Raw genomic sequence first — 19401 nt, 5'->3', positions numbered from 1 at the left:
TCTCGGGAATCCGACAGTTCGGGATATTTGCGGACTATTTGTGGTTTGAATGACCCAGACAGGAGCATTTCACCCAAGTCCCTATACGCCATGAGGTCGGTTGATGTGAAGTACTCGTTCAAGTTCTCGGATGCGCTGTCGATGACTGAAAAATTCAACTCTGTATACCTCCTCTGCAGAATTGGCAGTGTATTCCTGCGTGCCTCCATCAAGTCTCTTCGGAAGCTTGCACTTACGAGGGAGGGTCACTGGATCGAGTTGGCACTGCTGGAGCTTCTGTTGTGCTGCTTCGAAAACCTCCTTCAACGTCTGGTCGGTATGGAGAGATTGGAGATTCTGTGCAGTTACCTTTGCACCAGTAAGCATACCAGAGATGGTAACTTGTGAACCCTGAAGTTCCTTATTGAGGTATCCAAGGGATTGGAGAATGGGCAATGATGCAAACAGACCGAGAACACACTTTCCTGATGAAAGACAGCTTCGAATACCGTTGGCTTGTGATGCAGTGTTCGTACCAAAGTCATCACTTGCTTGTTGAAGGGCATCCAGTACCGCTTCATTGTTATCCATTATCGATTTCACGGCAGGAGAGAGTGAACCAACGCGTCGGGCAAATTGGCCTCAGGCGTGTAGGGCAAGGAGTGTCAGCATCGTCAGCGTGGATATTCAACAACAGATGCTTGTAGATGTTGCTGAGTACCTGGACATAATCAAGGGCATCTCTTATGAACGGCGCAGTTTGTAGGGCTTGAGATGTAATGAGTTGGGTGACATGAGCTCCACAGTGAACATAATTGGCCAGCGGTTGGAGTTTTTCTTAGCTGTGCTTGACAGCCCTTGTACTTTCCGGACATGTTGCTTGCCCCATCGTAAGTCTGCGCTTTAAGGTGTTCAATCGGGAGTTGACACCGAATTAGGACATCCTGAAGCATCTTACAAAGTGATACTCCTGTTGTTGACGATACTTGGTAGAGGCTGATGAGATCTTCTTGAATATCAAAGGAATCCGTCACATAGCGCACACACAGACTCCTGCTCATTACCCTGAATATCTTGCGTTCCATCAGTTACAAGTCCGAACTGAGTGGACATTTCATTCACGTTACTGCAGATATTTCTGAGGATGGCATGACTCATCAACTGCAGAATTTCGTTCTGAATTTCTCCACTTGTGAACGCCGTCTTCATTGACAGCCACGTCTTGAGGTTTATATCATCCTCGGCCCGCAACTGCAAGAGCATTTTGAAATTCCCTTCAGAGGCATCCTTCCCACGAATTGCAAAACCTTGTCGGGCTAAATATTGTAGTGAGGTGATAATCTTCAGAAGTGCTGACCGTGCAGATCTTTGCTCTGCTAGCAGTTTGCTGCTCAACTGCACATGGACACCAGGTTGACTTCTGCGACATTTCAGATTTTCAGAGGCAAGCCTATGTGTGTTTGATCGTTCGTATTGTCTGAATTTTTCTGTAGCCTTTTTTCAGTTCCGAAAGCCCTTTGAGACAAATGCGTCTTCTGCAGAGCAGGCAAGTTCGGTAAGTTTTTCACGAGAAGCGTCCGTACAGGTGTGACAGAGTACACCGCCGATGCTCTGATCAAAATGAAACCATGGAAAATCTTTGAACCACTGTTGTTGAAACTTCAACTTTTGGTTTAGCAGTATTTGGACTGGGATACAACTGTCATCATGAGGTTAAAAAGGCTGATCTGGGAAATTAGGCCGAGTACTCGCACATGCACAGTTTTCTGCTATCTTCTCCTTTGAATCGTCCACCTCTTTCTGGGAACTTGATTGCTCCAGGAGAGTGGTCGGGGATGTGCTACTTGATGCTGTCGCGAAAAACTTTCTGATATCCATATCTTCTATGAAACGAGAAGGGAATTACATTTCAGTTGAATAAATTTTGACATGTGAATTATAAGGGTTATTTTTGCGTAACAGGGAATTTTTATTCGGTCTATACTTTATCCTTATTCTGTCGGTCTATCCTTCGTCTTTGTCCTCGTGAAAACGGAAAATTATTCAGATGATGGCGGAAGAGAAATTCCTTCCGGAACGTTATTTTTCCGAGTAAAACTTGCAAGCCGCGGCTAAGCAACGAAGCCTAAGCCTTTTTAAATCGGATTTTCGAGGTAATCTCATTACTACCCCATAGATACTGTATAATCCGAGAACAGAATTCAAAAATAATTTTCCGTTCGTTTGTCCGAACCGCTTAGGTGAATTTTGCATATTTTTCAACAGCTACCTTTTAAAATCTATAATTTAATCCTCAAAAGTCCGACGACCGAATGATACCTCTCGTTGTGTAGGTCTATACCTCCCCTAAGTCCAAGTACCGATGAAAAAATTATTTACGTTAATCGCCGCAAAAAGCGAGTGAATCAGCGCATTTTATTTTGTTTCCCAAGTATTCAAAGCTAATTTAGTCGCCAAAATACCCACTTTCCTTCGATTTTCACCCGGTTTTCAACGTTGGGATTTAGGCCACTGTTTTCGACTGCGAAATATGAAAACAGAATAACAAAATATCTTTCCGTTCGTTCGAGCGAGCCGGGAGAATGAAACCGTGTCATCCTGCACAGGCTCCACCATCTCAATCAGCATACCAGGCCGCGAAATCCTTTATTGGCTTATAACTCGACGGTGCAAAGTCACAAAAATTAAACACACACATCATCGTGCAGGCAATAACATCAGGCATCCGGCGATATAAGTTAGAAAGGTGAAATAAACTATTTTGGCCGCTAAAGGGGCCCCGAGCCGTTTCGGCCTAACACTATCCGAGGCGTGGCGCTCCGGGCCATGAAGCCGCGATTTCTTTAAACACTCATAAAATGCCGATACAAAGTCCGAAAACGTCGCAACATACCTCAAAATGTACAGGTCACGTTCCTTGTTATTGGGTGAACAATCCAACGCTTGGCCGGTGGGAGACCATGGCTTGGGAAGCACGGATTCTCAATGTTGAATTGTTAACCTATCATCTTTACACTCGAGAGCCCACGAAATGTTCTGGGTGAACAAAAAAATATCAAACAAAATTGCCTGGGTCACCGATGACCCCTGGGGCTGTCGAGGGTTAATAGAACTATAAGAGACCAATAAAACTAACGGTACTTTTTCTTTTGTTGTTTTTGGCAAAAAGTAAAGATCCAGAGAGGCTCTGTATTGGGCAACCCCCCCTCTATTTACGTGAAATGGTTTGGTCCAACTCCCAAAGCCAAAGTGGACGCGAACGGCTCGCGAGTCCGGAGACCATAACTTGGGAACCACTTGTCCGATTAATTTCGAACCTCGAAAAGGCACATCCTCGGGTCCCCAGCAATATACCTGGCAAGTTTCAGGTAGATCGTGTTATGATGATATGCTAGGTGGTCATATTTTGGACCATTAGCTGTGTGTTAATCAGCTGTCGGGATTCTAACCTTGCTTGTAATTGTGTATTATTCAAACCTTGCTTTAAAATGTTGCTTTAAATGTATCATGCTGTTTTCACTATGTCTTTGATAACTCTTTATGGCTCTGCAGCTGCACAACAGCATGTCCTTGGGAAAACTGTGTATGCTGATATCCCACACATTCCTGTTCTTAGTCATCACCAGAGTTTCGCCTTTGCTATCAGCAGGTGCCAGTGTAGGGGTGTAGGAGTCTTAGAAAGTTATTAGTTTGCAAGATGAACTGTTGGGTTGCGAATCTGAGGATTGACTGATCCAACTTCCCTGAGGGCCCCTAGGGAGGGGGGAAAGAAGCCCACTGCCGCATTTATTTCTTTATTTCTTTATCCCTTAAGCACACACTTGTAGTCCACACCCATTTCTGCTTTTGTGTGATTCTATATACAACTGTTTTGAAGTAAGAATCTCAATGTGGTCCGGGGGCACCTGACTGAAGGGCCTTTGGGCTGCATTCCGCATGCGTAGTGCCATCTTCTGAAATAAATCGTATCATTCGAAAACCCTCATTCGACTCTGTCATTACTCGGCCGAGTGAAGAGTCATAACAATTGGTGACGAGGATGGGATGCGACTGATGCTGGCGGTGTGGACGGCGGGACTCCACTTGGTGTACAGCGATCACAAGGGTTCAGCTAAAGGTACGTGGAAATTGCACGTATAGGGCACCTAAGACAGGGAGCCCTAGTTAGGTGAAAACTGTACACTTGGTGGGCAGTGCCCCGCTGGACGCAGCTCCAGGATCTGCTCGGATCAAGAACTGTAACGGTAAAACATATGAGGTGATTCGAATGCGGTTTGTTTGAAGGGCACAAAGAGGGCTGGCAGGCCGTATGTTAGAACCGGTAAGGGTCGAGGATAAAGGTATCCGTGTGAAATAAGGAGGAAACAGGTTGGAATCCTGTACCAAGAGAGGGAAGGTTAGAGGCCTTCATTGGGTTTGAGGCTATTAGGCGGCGGGTCGAAAGGGATCTCGGTCCCGGTGTAAAAGGAGAAACGATTTACAGCTATTAGGCGGCTGATTGAAAGGGATTTCGGTCCCGACGTAAAAGGAGAAACGATTTACAGCTATTAGGCGGTTGGTAAGATAAGAACAAAAGATGGGGAATAACTCTGCAAAGAACATAGAGTTACCCAAAGGAACAACACTTAAAGTTATCGGTGAAAGTGGAAAACACTGGAGAGCGTTTGCAGCGTGGCTAACGGAGTCACAAAGTGAGACAGGACGTAAGCGATTAGATTCAGAGGGAATCTTGAACCAACGGGAAAAGAACACAAGGTTAATGAGCCAGGAGAAGGGCTGTTTGTAGAAGTTACCTGTTTGGATGTATTTGTGAATACAATGTGGTGGGGAAGGTTGAGTTTTGTGTTAGACGTAAGTTGAGTGTTCCAACCTGGAACTTGTATGTGTGGAACAACTTGTATGTTTGTATGGAGATAATGATGGGTCGTCATCGTCAATGTGAAGACTTTGGACGAGGTGAATTGCGCACACCAAATCTGGAGGAAGGACCATGATGACCGATTCTGCACGTGTTGTTAATTCAGTGATGGGAAAATGTCATTGAGAGAGTGTGTGTGTGTGTGTGTGTGTGTGTGTGTGTGTGTGTGTGTGTGTGTGTGTGTGTGTGTGTGTGTGTGTGTGTGTGAACTGGATGGGGAATTGAATAATTAAAACCACTTCAGCAGACAGTTTGTCAAATGGGATGTCAAATGGACCAACGTTCGGATTTTCTCATGGTCCGATAAACTCTGTATGCTGTTTTGGCTTTGAACACTGTACGTGATAAATGGATGGTCTCCACGGAGCATCATTTTGATTTCAAATTGAAATTCAGTTCTGTTTCCACTTTGCATGTTTCGTAAGGCTGATCGACGTTACGGGTTCGTTTTAACGTCAGTTTCAATTCTGGTTTCATTGTTGGGGTCATTAAGCATGTTTTATGCTTGACTTTCGTAAATCTGGGAAAAAACTTATTTTATGGGGTTTTGCGAGTCACATGACGTGCCATAGGATTTAACAGGCGCGCCGAAAGCACGAAATCGTCCCGTCGAAGGACAGCTTATCGTGAGGGTTTACGAAATAGATTAGCACATTTTACAAAATGGGGACGCCCTTCATAGGATTCTGTAAAATTCCGATTTAAAACGAACGTATTTGAGATGTCGTCAAATATTTGTTCCGTGAGTTTGATGGTAAAAACCAACGCGCTGATAAGACGTATTGCTCATGTGAGTGCGTGATGACGTAATCACGCATGGGCCCAGCGCGCTTTGTCAAACTTGAAAGTGCAATTAACACCCTGCTGTGAACGTGCCTGCTTGTCGGAGCAATGTACAAGAATTTCTCGAGGCGGCTGATTTTGAATATGGTGGACAAACTAGATTTTAAAGAGATAGCTTTGTGGTAAAATTAATTAATAAGGACATTGACGTTTCAAAGGATCGCTCGATTTTGTGTTTCGAGGCGAGTGCACGCGCTATCGGAACATGGAAGCGACAATGCTTTGAAACAAGGCTGTAATATATATATATATGTTTGTTCCGGTTGTTGTTGTTGTTGTTGTTGTTGTTGTTGTTGTTGTTGTTGTTGTTGTTGTTGTTGATTGGGCTTCGTGACCGGAAGAGGAAAAGAGAAAAAAAAAAAAAAGAGACGCGGAAGAGGCGCAGGACCGAGGGATTTAGGATGGATGGTGTTGTGGTAATGAAGTGCCGTACTGTGATTAGCGGCAACGGAGATTGGGCGGATGTGGCAGCACTGTGTATGGGGGTCGGTGGCTGGTGATGACTCGGTGGCTGGTGATGACTCGTATGCCGCGTGCTCCGTGGAGGGTCGTGCTGGAACAGTAATGGTATGTAGTATACTGTATTAGGAATGGTGTACTCTGAGGAATGTAATTGGGATTAGAGTATGGAGTTTGCCTTCAGTATTATGTGTACAAGTTATTGTATTTTGTTATTCTTACCCTATGTATATTTATGTTGTTGCAGATATGCGTATGGGTTTTGTGAGAATAAAGCCGATCGAAAAGGTTTATTGTTGATTACTACAACAGATGGAAAGGAGGATTTAAATGCTTTGAACAAGGAACGGATTTTATTTAAAGTGGGTTTATCTTTTAGCCGCGTCTCGCGTAGTAAACGCCGGCTCTAAGAGTTCCGCGTTGTTCTTATTATTATTCTGGTGAAGACAAAACCTTTAGGACGTGGCTCTTGGACACATTTGTCCTAGTTTACATGTCAGACATCCAAGAACAAGGACGTTTGGTAGGCTACGCACTTATCAGGATGTTTTTGGTGTTTTTGGGAAACATGATGATGCGGTGTTTTTGGGAAAAATTACGGGCGGAGCTCGTGCTGTTTGAACACGCAGCCATCGTGGGCCTTGACGAGGGAGCGTTTCGATTCTCTGCCTGTCGGGGTCGAGATGTTTGTCTGGAAGCGGACAGAAAAGCATGTCTGTTGTCTTTATATGAGCCTCTATCTGTCAGGATAAATTCATTGGATTTGGGAAGCATAAGCGGAATTAAAGGGATGTAGAGGAATGGTTGCTTAGCAACGACATCGATCTGGAAGGAATGGAATTGGCTTTGCACTGCACTCACTGTTGACTACGATGAAACAGGGCAGGATTATGAATACGTGGCCAAAGCACATAGAGATTACACCGTCAAACGCACTCTGATGAAAACCAACCGATGGATCGGGAAGGAAGGAGCGGCGGTGGAGGTGAAACAAGCCGCCAGAGAGCGCGAACTAATGAAGCACAGAGAAGGACTAACACCGTACATCTCAATGGCAGTTAGTAACGGACATAGTGCAGGGGAGTTAGGAAGAATGGTGAACAGATTGAGATGCGCCCCAGAACCACAGGATGGGGCAACGAACACCAGAACACTTTACTGGCCGTCAGACAAGGAGATGGATGGAAGGTATGCTTGCCTGATCAAAATCCACAGTAGTGTACAGTAAGGTCTCTGGCCTTCACGTCCACTCACCACGCACCCAGAGCAACTTCCAGTCCTGCAAGCTCTAGTCATGGTGGGAGCCTCGTACGGAGGTATCATTTAAAAATAATCTTTTACACAAATACTTGTCATTATGTTGCAGTTGACTGCAGTGTTCAGTGCAGTGGCATGCTGTAAACCTTGTAGTAACGGAGACAGTGACAGAACCTTTGACGACACAATATGCAACTCCTGGTACTGACACTACTCCTTTGTGGGGGGACCTATCACTAGGCAACACACTCAAGCCAAAGAAACCGTATACACCTCCGTGGCAAAGGGGGACGTCAGAAAATGCAGAAAAGACAGAAGTGGCTTGGCAGAACAAAACGCAAGACAAAACCCAGTGGGGGCACTTTTGCACAAATAGGATTCATATGGGGTCAACACGCATCTCTAATTACCCAAGTTCCATGGGCCCCGAAAGAACCCTTTTGGAGTACAGTTGTGAAATCTTGTGAAAATACAGTAACCTCCCAGAGAAGAACACATTTCACTTATAGGTGTTTTCACCTATAAGGCTTGAAGCTCTCACGAGCGATCGAGTGGAACGCAAGGAGGGTTACGCAGGGTGGAGATTTATATTTCATGACTGGGGAGACTGGTTACTGTGCCTGGTAGGGGCAGCAATCCTAATCATCATGGGAATCATTTTTGGAGTATTTCTGATCAAACGTCTCATTTCCATTTGTCTAAAGAAATGCTGTGAAGCCTCACCCCTCACCCAGGCCATCATAATAATTAACAGCGAACTCATGGAGGAAGACCCGAGGACCTCTGTATGGGGCCACAACCAGACCCGACCCCCACCAGCTGAGGAGCCAACAAGGTGTTCTGGCGGAGGGCGCCCTGGGGAAGACTCTTCCAGGTATTACTGATTACTCAACGAACTTTCAAGTGAAAAGGTAAGCCAAACATGGACTCATACATCTCACTACACACGAAGATACAGGAAGTTGTAACAAGAAAGAAAGGAAATCTACAAGTAAAATGCTGATGGAGGTTTATGATAGATGTGGCAGTGTTTTGACTAGCATATGCATAATCGTGGAAAATGGACAATACCAGATAGTGAAGGAATGTATGGAAAATACTTGTATGACCCTTATATGTAAATATGCATCTCATGAGACTCTTTTGTCTTCTAGCGCAAGTTGAGAAAGGAGCTTACACCATGCCTTGAGCGCTCACAGTGCTGCTCACCCATTAATACATTTGCATATTGTAAATATTATTGTTGTAATTAGTGTTGAGTATAATTGCCTAAATAATAATGTTGCTGTTAATATTGTATAGACTTGTAGTGCCTTTAATATTGTGTGGACTTAACATCAAATTTGTATATGACAACTTAATGGGAGACTTGTGGCAGTGGGCAAGATAAAAGGCAACAGAAGCTAACCTGAACCACCGGCAGTTGGGGACTTCTCATTTGGGGAATGTTGATGGCTATCCACGGCATTTGCAAATCCCGTTTGGCAGGCACGGGGGCCTAGGGGTAGCTGCTACAGGAACCAAATAGGGGTCCACTCGGTTGGTGAGTATCAGGTGTGGCTGGGTATGGTCAAAATATGACCAAGGAGGGAAACTGTTATGATGATATGCTAGGTGGTCATATTTTGGACCATTAGGCTGTGTGTTAATCAGCTGTCGGGATTCTAACCTTGCTTGTAATTGTGTATTATTCAAACCTTGCTTTAAAATGTTGCTTTAAATGTATCATGCTGTTTTCACTATGTCTTTGATAACTCTTTATGGCTCTGCAGCTGCACAACAGCATGTCCTTGGGAAAACTGTGTATGCTGATATCCCACACATTCCTGTTCTTAGTCATCACCAGAGTTTCGCCTTTGCTATCAGCAGGTGCCAGTGTAGGGGTGTAGGAGTCTTAGAAAGTTATTAGTTTGCAAGATGAACTGTTGGGTTGCGAATCTGAGGATTGACTGATCCAACTTCCCTGAGGGCCCCTAGGGAGGGGGGAAAGAAGCCCACTGCCGCATTTATTTCTTTATTTCTTTATCCCTTAAGCACACACTTGTAGTCCACACCCATTTCTGCTTTTGTGTGATTCTATATACAACTGTTTTGAAGTAAGAATCTCAATGTGGTCCGGGGGCACCTGACTGAAGGGCCTTTGGGCTGCATTCCGCATGCGTAGTGCCATCTTCTGAAATAAATCGTATCATTCGAAAACCCTCATTCGACTCTGTCATTACTCGGCCGAGTGAAGAGTCATAACAGATCGGACCAGTGGTTGTCGAGAAACAGTGGTCGCAGATAAACATGCACACAGACAAACATGCACACAGAGATTGCTGGATTTATAGAGAGATTTAAAATTTTATTCTTGTATTTGAGGAGTATATCGGCCTGGTTGTACTAGGGCAGCTCGTTTTGTGTTATGTAACTTACGTTCAATGAAAAAAGTGGGGAGGGGGGGACAATCGATATGTTGTCCCCCTCCCCTTGATAAAAAGTGTGGGGGAAATGTCCCCCCCGTCCCCCACCAATCGACGCCCATAGAAGAGGCTCTGGGGAGTGTGTGTGTGTGTGTGTGTGTGTGTGTGTGTGTGTGTGTGTGTGTGTGTGTGTGTGTGTGTGTGTGTGTGTGTGTGTGTGTGTGTGTGTGTGTGTGTGTGTGTGTATGTGTGTGTGTGTGTGTGTGTGTGTGTGTGTGTGTGTGTGTGTGTGTGTGTGTGTGTGTGTGTGTGTGTGTGTGTGTGTGTGTGTGTGTGTGTGTGTGTGTGTGTGTACCACCTGATTAATTACCTCCACTTGTGAGTTGTATATTAAAATGGTACAATGAAAATTCTCCATCGAGTCTGAAAGTGAAGTTTTTCACAGCATTTCTCACTCGGCCCATGTGCTTCCACATTGAGGTGTTGATGATACATGGCGTAGATACAAATAACCCCAAATGCATGCAGGCATTAAACCACTGTAGAGGTTGCAATGCTTGTTCACAGCATGTCGTCAGTGAGACTACTATAAAATATGAAATGTCAAAATTGCAAACAACAAATCACAGCCAATACCAGATGCACGACTACTGACATTACATATCCTTAAAGCCCAATTTACTTCTCTTGCTGCTGTTTTGTGATACCTCTTAATTGCTAGACTAGACTAGACTAGACATATATATATATATATATATATATATATATATATATATATATATATATATATATATATATATATATATATATATATACATACATATACATATATATATATATATATATATATATATATATACATATATATACATACATACATATATATACATACATACATATATATATACATACATACATATATATACATACATACATATATATACATACATACATATATATACATACATACATACACACACACACACACACACACACACACACATTTATAGGCCATTTTCTCTGCTAAAGCAGGGGTTAGCCTTAATTGCTAGACTGAGCATACAATTCACCATTCAACTCCAAATCTGTTTTATGTTTTTTTTTCAACTTGAGACACTGTTGCTGAACGTGGTGCTCAGGCTCCCACCTCTGCACCAGTACCACATGGTGAATGGCTTCACTTTTGCCTGAGGGTTGACTCCAGCTTCGAAGGACCCATGCTGAAAGTGCGAGAAAAAAACGACAAATCCCCGCTCTTGTTCCTCCCTGACTTTGCACTTTAATTAGTGCCACCTGACCTCATTATTTTACCAAATAAAGGAGCTCGGATATGTTTACAATCACTCCCTGTGTCTGTGCTTGTAAATGTGTTCTTATTCTGTGTTTTTGGTGTTATCTAATACATAAAGCTCATTCTAACCACTCAATGACTGTTTCACTGACTGACTGTCTTCGAACCTTGGTGTCCACATGCTCAGGCTCGTGAGTTTGACATAAACAGTCCTGGTCACTGCATGGGTATAAATATTGGCAATCTTCATAAATTCTCTGAATTCTAGCCACTTGATCATTTTTGCAGAATAATGGTCAAAGGGCAATCAAGTGCTGCATCACATAAATAGTCATATATTTTTATATATATATATATATATATATATATATATATATTTTTTAATAGTAAAAAATATATATATAGATAACCATCTATATATATATATATATATATATATATATATATATATATATATATATATATATATATATATATATATATATATATATATATATTTAAATATATATATATATATAAATAAATATATAGAAATATATATATATATATATATATATATATATATATATATATTTAAATATATATATATATATAAATAAATATATAGAAATATATATATATATATATATATATATATATATATATATAAATCAATATATATATATATATATAAATAAATATATAGAAATATATATATATATATATATATATATATATATATCTATATATAAATATCTATATATATATATATATATTTTTTTATATATCTATATATATATATATATATATATATATATATATATATCTATATATATATATATATATATATATATATATATATAGATAAATATATATATAGATAAATATATATATATATATATAGATATTTATATATATATATATATATATATATATATATATATATATAAATATCTATATATATATATATTTATCTATATATCTATATATATATATATATATTTATCTATCTATATATATATATATATAAATATATATTGTATATACACTCACTCTTTAAAATAAATACTCTCTCTGTGGAAGATCCACAGCTTCCTTTTTATGAGAGTTGCACTAGGGTATAGTCTCGTGAAGGGTAAACAGGCTGTAAAAACCGCATCAGTGAAGCTGAACCACCTGAAAAGAAAACAATCCTTGAACCCTCCTCATAACGCCGTGTATATGTTTACAATTTAGCTGAGGTTATTTCAGAGGATCATCTGTTTCGCAATATGCTTTGATAAAAGGCAACAAAATAATAGTCGGCTTAAACACAACATCAGCATTTAAATTGCACAAGCTAAAAGGGAGCGGCAGTTGCACAGCATCATAAAATACAAGAGCCTCGACTGATGTTTGTGTGCCCGTGAAGGTCAGCGGGGTGAGGAGCTGTAAGAGAGGCTTTCGCGGCCCACATGCCTGGCAGGTGGATCATGCGTTGCGCTCCAGATCAGCCAGGCTGAGCAACCCTGCATGAGGACAGCGAGTGATGGAAACACATGAGGCATGAAATGCACCTCTTCAGGCTGAAAAATTGTCCCAGAAGCTGTTGCCTTTTCTTTTGATATCCTCTCTCTATAGCAACGTGGTCGTGGCAGTTATATTTTACGGAATGTCTGATTTGTTTTTCAATTTCGCGTGAGTTTGGCGGGATGAAGGTGGGTAGACAATAACTGGTTGACGGCTGACTGGGGTATTGTCTTGTCGTTTGAACAAACTTCTTCTTTTTTTTTAACCAAAGGGCATTCACGTTCATCCGAGCCGGCACGCTGTCTCCAATCGCCTTAAGCTTGTGCTGCGATAGTCTTCAGCATGTGCTGGAGACGTCAATCCCACGGCCCATGCAGCTCAAGCATATTTTGTAAAATTCACTGCACTCTGTTTTGGATGTTAAGCCAGAAAGTGTGTAACTCCATCCCATGAATTTTAAAACACAAAAGGGTTATTTTTTAGTCTGTACTTTCAAAAAGATGTTTCCTAACTAAATTGTAAACTTGAAAGTTCGTTAAAAACTCGAGCAGTTTTCTTAATCCCATCTTATATAAGGTGTGATTATTGCCAAAATTGCCCAGAAGGGTTTAATTTGCAGCTGCACAGAAATCTCATTTTGCACATTACTCTGTGCTGAGAGCCCTCATTGCCTGTGGATGTGTCAAAAGTTGGGGTTGCAACGGTATGAGATACCTGAGACATCTTTTCTTCTCCTCAACCTCAATCATGGCCCCTCTATGACTCTCCACCCTTCAAGTGTCCTCTTTCCATCATCTTTTCTCTGCAGCAGTTTTGGAGATTGCTCTCCTGAACATCATATAACACAACTGCTGTCGCCTTCTTCATTGCTCCACAACAACCATTTAACTTCACTATCTTTCTCTGGTATGAATATTCTTAGAAGCTGTTGTATTGTCCCCATCAGATGGATCCATTACTAAAAGGAGAAGCGTCTGACCATGGTTTGTGTGTGTGTGTGTGTGTGTGTGTGTGTGTGTGTGTGTGTGTGTGTGTGTGTGTGTGTGTGTGTGTGTGTGTTTGTGTGTGTGTGTGTGTGCGTGTGTGTGTGTGTGTGTCCATCACACTTCATTATAAAGTGTTCCTGCTGTCATATAATAATAAAAATGGTTCCGTTGGAAAAGTATTAATCGATTTACTTGGGTGGAAATCTAATAATCGCTTTACTTGGATCAAAAATTAGTTTTTGTGTAACAATAAAATTGCCCGTTTTAAAAGCCCATCTTACCACGATACAAGAATACGAAGCAGTGGCAGAGCTTTGATCTTGCGATTCCAACAGTACGACAGCAGGGACCCTTTAGAATAAAGAATGATGGAGAAGGAAGGAGCACACAAATTTATATATAGTAATACTTCCAGAAGGAATAGAAACATATATAAAAGTACAAAGAAGGAGCACACAAACAACAGCCACAATGACAGCAACAACTACATGTTATAAAAGATTATTTTTCTCATATTTCACTTCATTTTACATCCTCATTAAGATTCACAGATAGACATGCAATATGTTTATGAAGTGCAACATGCTGACTTTTTATTAAACCCATCAGCGAAGTGAAAGATAGGCAAAGCGAGTGACGCCTGAAAAGTCACAGTTTTTGATTGTTGTCAGGATTTGTTTGTTCCGACAACGCTTTGAAATTTATTCTCAATAGGATTCCGTCATCCGCGCACTATGCCATTCCTTTATGGAAATACTGTACAGCAAAACCTGAGTAACTTTTTTTTGTCCTTTCGACATTTTGTATTGCTTTTTTCCACATCGTCTCAGGCTCGTGGAGAAGTTTGTGCAAAATTTACATGTAGTATATAACATATGGACATTAGGTGACTGCATCAGTGAACTTTAAAATTAATCACAAGGAGAACAAGCAAAAAAATGGACAAGTCAACACAGTATTTGGGATTTAAAATGAGAGTCACCAGCATCATGGGCTCTGTGTTCAGATTGTAAGACCGAACAGACCGACCTTATTGTCCTTTGCTGCTATCCATCCTCACACTTTCATAAGTGGCCAACTCTTTTTGAGCCTGGTGTAAAGACGACTCGACGAAAAGTGCAATGAGTGTGGTGAAGCATGCTGAGCAGGGGAGTAGAGGACACATCACAAACGAGTGCTTGCTGATTTAGTTAGGTCTTGTCATACTTGGTGATTTACTCTCAGCCCTCTGGATCCGTTGTGTATCGTCAGCAGAGTTTGGGCTTTAACATCTGCACACGGATGCATAATTGCTTTAACATACGTGGGCCTTTGAAGCTTTCCAAGCAGACTACACATGCAGCTGAAGAGGAATGGAAAACAATTGTCTTTATTACTCCACTTTAGAGCTTTTACAAGATTTCATAACAATCACTGGTTTATTTGCTTATTTATAATGACGCAACCATCAAACTTCAACATTTGATTCGCAAGTTACACCTTCATGTCAGAGCTTAATTCAATCGATTCCTTTATACATATGAAACTGCAAAGTTTTGTTTAAAATCCTGATAGAAGTAACCAAAGACCACCATCAGACACAACGGTTAGAGCGTCCAATCTGAGTCTGGGGTGTCGGCGGTTTGAACCCAGCTGAGTCATACCAAAGACTTTAAAAATTGTACGCGCTGCTTCTTTGCTTGACACTCAGCATTTAAAAAGGGTAGAGCATGGACAAACAACCATTGCTCAGCCTTTGACGGACCTGCATTTACATTCCTTGTCAGCTAACTCATAAGTAGAAGAAGGTGGATAGTGACAGATACCATTTAGTTCCATTGCACCGCAACAGCCATATTGACTGTGTAAGTGCAGCAAGGTTGCAGTAATAATTTATGCGATCGAACCATAACCTTTATAAATAGCTGCCAAACAGTTCGCTTTGCGGGATACACTCTTGGCCTGTGAAGTGATACATATATGGTGGGACCAATGTGGTATCATTGTCACAAATTAGTGTCTGTAGCCTCCATTTCTGCATTGAAAGTAATATGCATGAGGGCGGTTCACGTTTGACTTGTAGTTTAATTTTATAAAATAGAATTCTGGTTATAGATTGTTAATTTATGAACGAAATTATTTTTATGGTATTGGTAAAAAAAAATATGCATAATCACTCGTTTCCCACTTTAATGCATGTGCTGAAAATAAAAAAAATGATGGCGGCAATTGAAATAGCAAAGAGGGTAGAACAGCGGTTATGAAATTTCTGGTAAAAAATAAATACCAAGCCCCTTGCAATTTACATATCATCAACCATATAGTGAAGCGAGTATTGCTGGTCGACGTAATATATATATATATATATATATATATATATATATATATATATATATATATATATATATATATATATATATATATATATATATATATATATATATATATATATATATATATATATATATATATATATATATATATATATATATATATATATATATATATATATATATATATATATATATATGTTTCAACAGGCTGAGTTATCAATACAAGTCCAGGTGGAATATGCACTACCCATGTAGTCAATCTGAAATCTCAAGCCAGCCAATAATTCCAGGCTACTGTAGAACAAAGGCTTTCCTCACTTCTCAATGAGGAGTGCTTGGCATACTCACCATGCTTGCGAAGTGTGGGTTGGCAAGAGTGAGCAGCCATGGGAATTGTACCCACCTACAACAGCCACCGGTAAAAGAAACGAGTCTTTAACCACTGGACCAAACAAGTACAACTGCAAAAACCATCAAAGTTAATTGCCTGGAAAACTAGCACCGTTTCCACCATTCATTTTCCTTCAAGTCATAGCTGGGATTGTTTTACCTCGGCACATCACACACATTTGCGATCTCTGCTGTATACTTGTGCTCAACTGGCTGCCATCTTTGAACAACGCAAATGGGCTCTGGAAGGAAGTTCGATCATCTGGATCAGCTCATTTTTTTCCCTTCAAATGCATAAGTCCTGTATGGACCACCTGTTCATTTCTGAAGTCATTCAGGCTGTATAAGCATGGTCATGGTTATTTATTGGTTGTAACTTTGCACCACTACATGTAAATCGACACCGAGTTCTGAAAGTTTTTGGCACTCAATACATACGAGTTGTACTCAGATATATGGTGGAAAAGATGCTTCATGAGTCCACAATGAGAAAACCAGACCAGTGTGATCAATTTGGCTCTTGTTCGCAAGGGTATGACGGAACATTGACCATGCACCCCTCCACATATAAATTCCCTTTCCCTTCCTCCACTGACTCCTATTCCCCCCCAAACTTTCCCTTCTCTTCACACCAGTGCCAACACTTCCTTCCTTTTCATCCTCCCTCTCTTCCTTTTCCAAATTTAGCCCTTCACCTCCGGAATGTACATGATAAATAGATATCCCCTAATGTAAACAACAACATCGGTTTGAGAGAGCGACATGGTTGTCGAACTGTTCAACGCTTGGAGGTTTTTTTATTTTTTTTTCAAAATCAACCTCCGGTCTCATGCACTCTTAAAAACACAAGTAGTAGGAGGACCTAAAATAATTGCTAATTCTCTCTGCAGGAGGTTGGGTCTCACGCAGGTCGCTCATTTGCCAGACATAGTCATCTAATTGCAAACGTGGCTTCGTTGATTGCCTCGTTTATTTGATGACTAATTTCCATTCATTAGCACTTGTGGTCACATAATTACATAAAACCGAAATCTACGGTTTGATGAGAAAAATAATTATAAATTGAGACAACTAAGTGAAACTATTAAATACAATAGCATTAGCTTGATAACTGACAGGGCAGTGTAAGGAACTTTTGTCATTACAATCCCGAGGGGTAGCACCATGGGAAATTTATCTCAACAAATCATACAGTGCCTGAAAACGTTGTTGTTGTCAGTTTGTAATTAAGACTTAATGAGAATATGTGCAGAAACAATTATGACTTTTTATATTTTCTTTGGAAATGCTTTGGGATCATTAAACCATGATTCTGGGTTCCCTTGGTATTGGTCATGTCTGAACCCCAGGTTTATGATGCAGGAAACCCAGGTTCAAATCTCGTAAACCACATGTATGTGTGCATTGTTTACCAAGGTCCTTGCATTTCATGTAAAAGTACACTGATATCTGCCCATGTCTTTGTCTGACAAGATATAGATGTACAAGCTCCTCTATCAGCATGAGATAGGAGATAAAGAATATGTCAGGTTAAACGCTTGGAAATTTAAACATTCTAACTGTGCTTGGAATTCATGAAAGGGCAATCAGGCTTCTCGTAAAATTGAGGGCTTCGATCGTTATGAGGTCTGAGAACTGTTGAAACCATATTTGGGATTGTGGAATCTTTTTAAATTTTATGGAAACTTGAACAGTACAGACTGCAGTGCAATTATAGAAAATCTGCGAGAAATTATGAAACAAACACGTTTCGCTTGTTTATTAAATGATGATGCAGAAACTGCGCAAATCATTCATGGTATAGGTCAAGAAGACAAAAAGTGTGTGAGTCAAGAAGAAAAAAGAAAAGGCGTGTGAGTCAAGAAGAGAAAAGAAAAGGTGTGTGAGTCAAGAAGAGAAAAGGCGTGTGAGTCAAGAAGAGAGAAGGCGTGCGAGTCAAGAAGAGAGAAGGCCTGTGAGTCAAGAAGAGAGAAGGCGTGTGCGTCAAGAAGAGAGAAGGCGTGTGAGTCAAGAAGAGAGGAGGCGTGCGAGTCAAGAAGAAAGAAGGCGTGCGAGTCAAGAAGAGAGAAGGCGTGTGAGTCAAGAAGAGAGAAGGCCTGTGAGTCAAGAAGAGAGAAGGCGTGTGCGTCAAGAAGAGAGAAGGCGTGTGAGTCAAGAAGAGAGAAGGCGTGTGAGTCAAGAAGAGAGAAGGCGTGTGCATCAAGAAGACACAAGGCGTGTGAGTCAAAAAGAGAGAAGGCGTGTGCATCAAGAAGAGAGAAGGTGTGTGAGTCAAGAAGAGAAAAGGCGTGTGAGTCAAGAAGAGAAAAGAAAAATCGTGTGAGTCAAGAAGAGAGAAGGCGTGTGCGTCAAGAAGAGAGAAGGCGTGTGAGTCAAGAAGAGAGAAGGCGTGTGCGTCAAGAAGAGAGAAGGCGTTTGCGTCAAGAAGAGAGAAGGCGTGTGCGTCAAGAAGAGAGAAGGCGTGTGAGTCAAGAAGAGAGAAGGCGTGTGAGTCAAGAAGAGAGAAGGCGTGTGCGTCAAAAAGAGAGAAAGCGTGTGCGTCAAGAAGAGAGAAGGCGTGTGCGTCAAGAAGAGAGAAGGCGTGTGCGTCAAAAAGAGAGAAGGCGTGTGCGTCAAAAAGAGAGAAGGCGTGTGCGTCACAAAGAGAGAAGGCGTGTGAGTCAAGAAGAGAGAAGGCGTGTGAGTCAAGAAGAGAGAAGGCGTGTGAGTCAAGAAGAGAGAAGGCGTGTGAGTCAAGAAGAGAGAAGGCGTGTGCGTCAAGAAGAGAGAAGGCGTGTGCGTCAAGAAGAGAGAAGGCGTGTGCGTCAAGAAGAGAGAAGGCGTGTGAGTCAAGAAGAGAGAAGGCGTGTGAGTCAAGAAGAGAGAAGGCGTGTGAGTCAAGAAGAGAGAAGGCGTGTGAGTCAAGAAGAGAGAAGGCGTGTGAGTCAAGAAGAGAGAAGGCGTGTGCGTCAAGAAGAGAGAAGGCGTGTGAGTCAAGAAGAGAGAAGGCGTGTGAGTCAAGAAGAGAAAAGAAAAGGCGTGTTAGTCAAGAAGAGAGAAGAAAAAGCGTGTGAGTCAAAGAAGAGGCGAGAGA

The 19401-nt window shown here is 41.2% G+C and overlaps 1 long non-coding RNA gene across 1 annotated transcript in view; it reads right to left on the bottom strand.

The window, feature by feature from the left end:
* LOC147032218 (uncharacterized) overlaps positions 1 to 3037 on the bottom strand; it is a 63593-nt gene extending 60556 nt beyond the window's left edge. The window contains exon 1 of the long non-coding RNA XR_015052006.1: positions 2873 to 3037. This is a non-coding gene — a long non-coding RNA (uncharacterized LOC147032218). The remainder of the gene's footprint in view (positions 1 to 2872) is intronic.
* Positions 3038 to 19401: the final 16364 nt, after the last annotated feature.

This window comes from Eptatretus burgeri, chromosome 2 (genome assembly GCF_056783735.1).
Source record: "Eptatretus burgeri isolate ZD-2024b chromosome 2, Ebu_testis_v1, whole genome shotgun sequence".
Classification (NCBI taxonomy): domain Eukaryota; kingdom Metazoa; phylum Chordata; class Myxini; order Myxiniformes; family Myxinidae; genus Eptatretus; species Eptatretus burgeri.
This window is presented reverse-complemented; position numbering and strand designations above follow the sequence as displayed.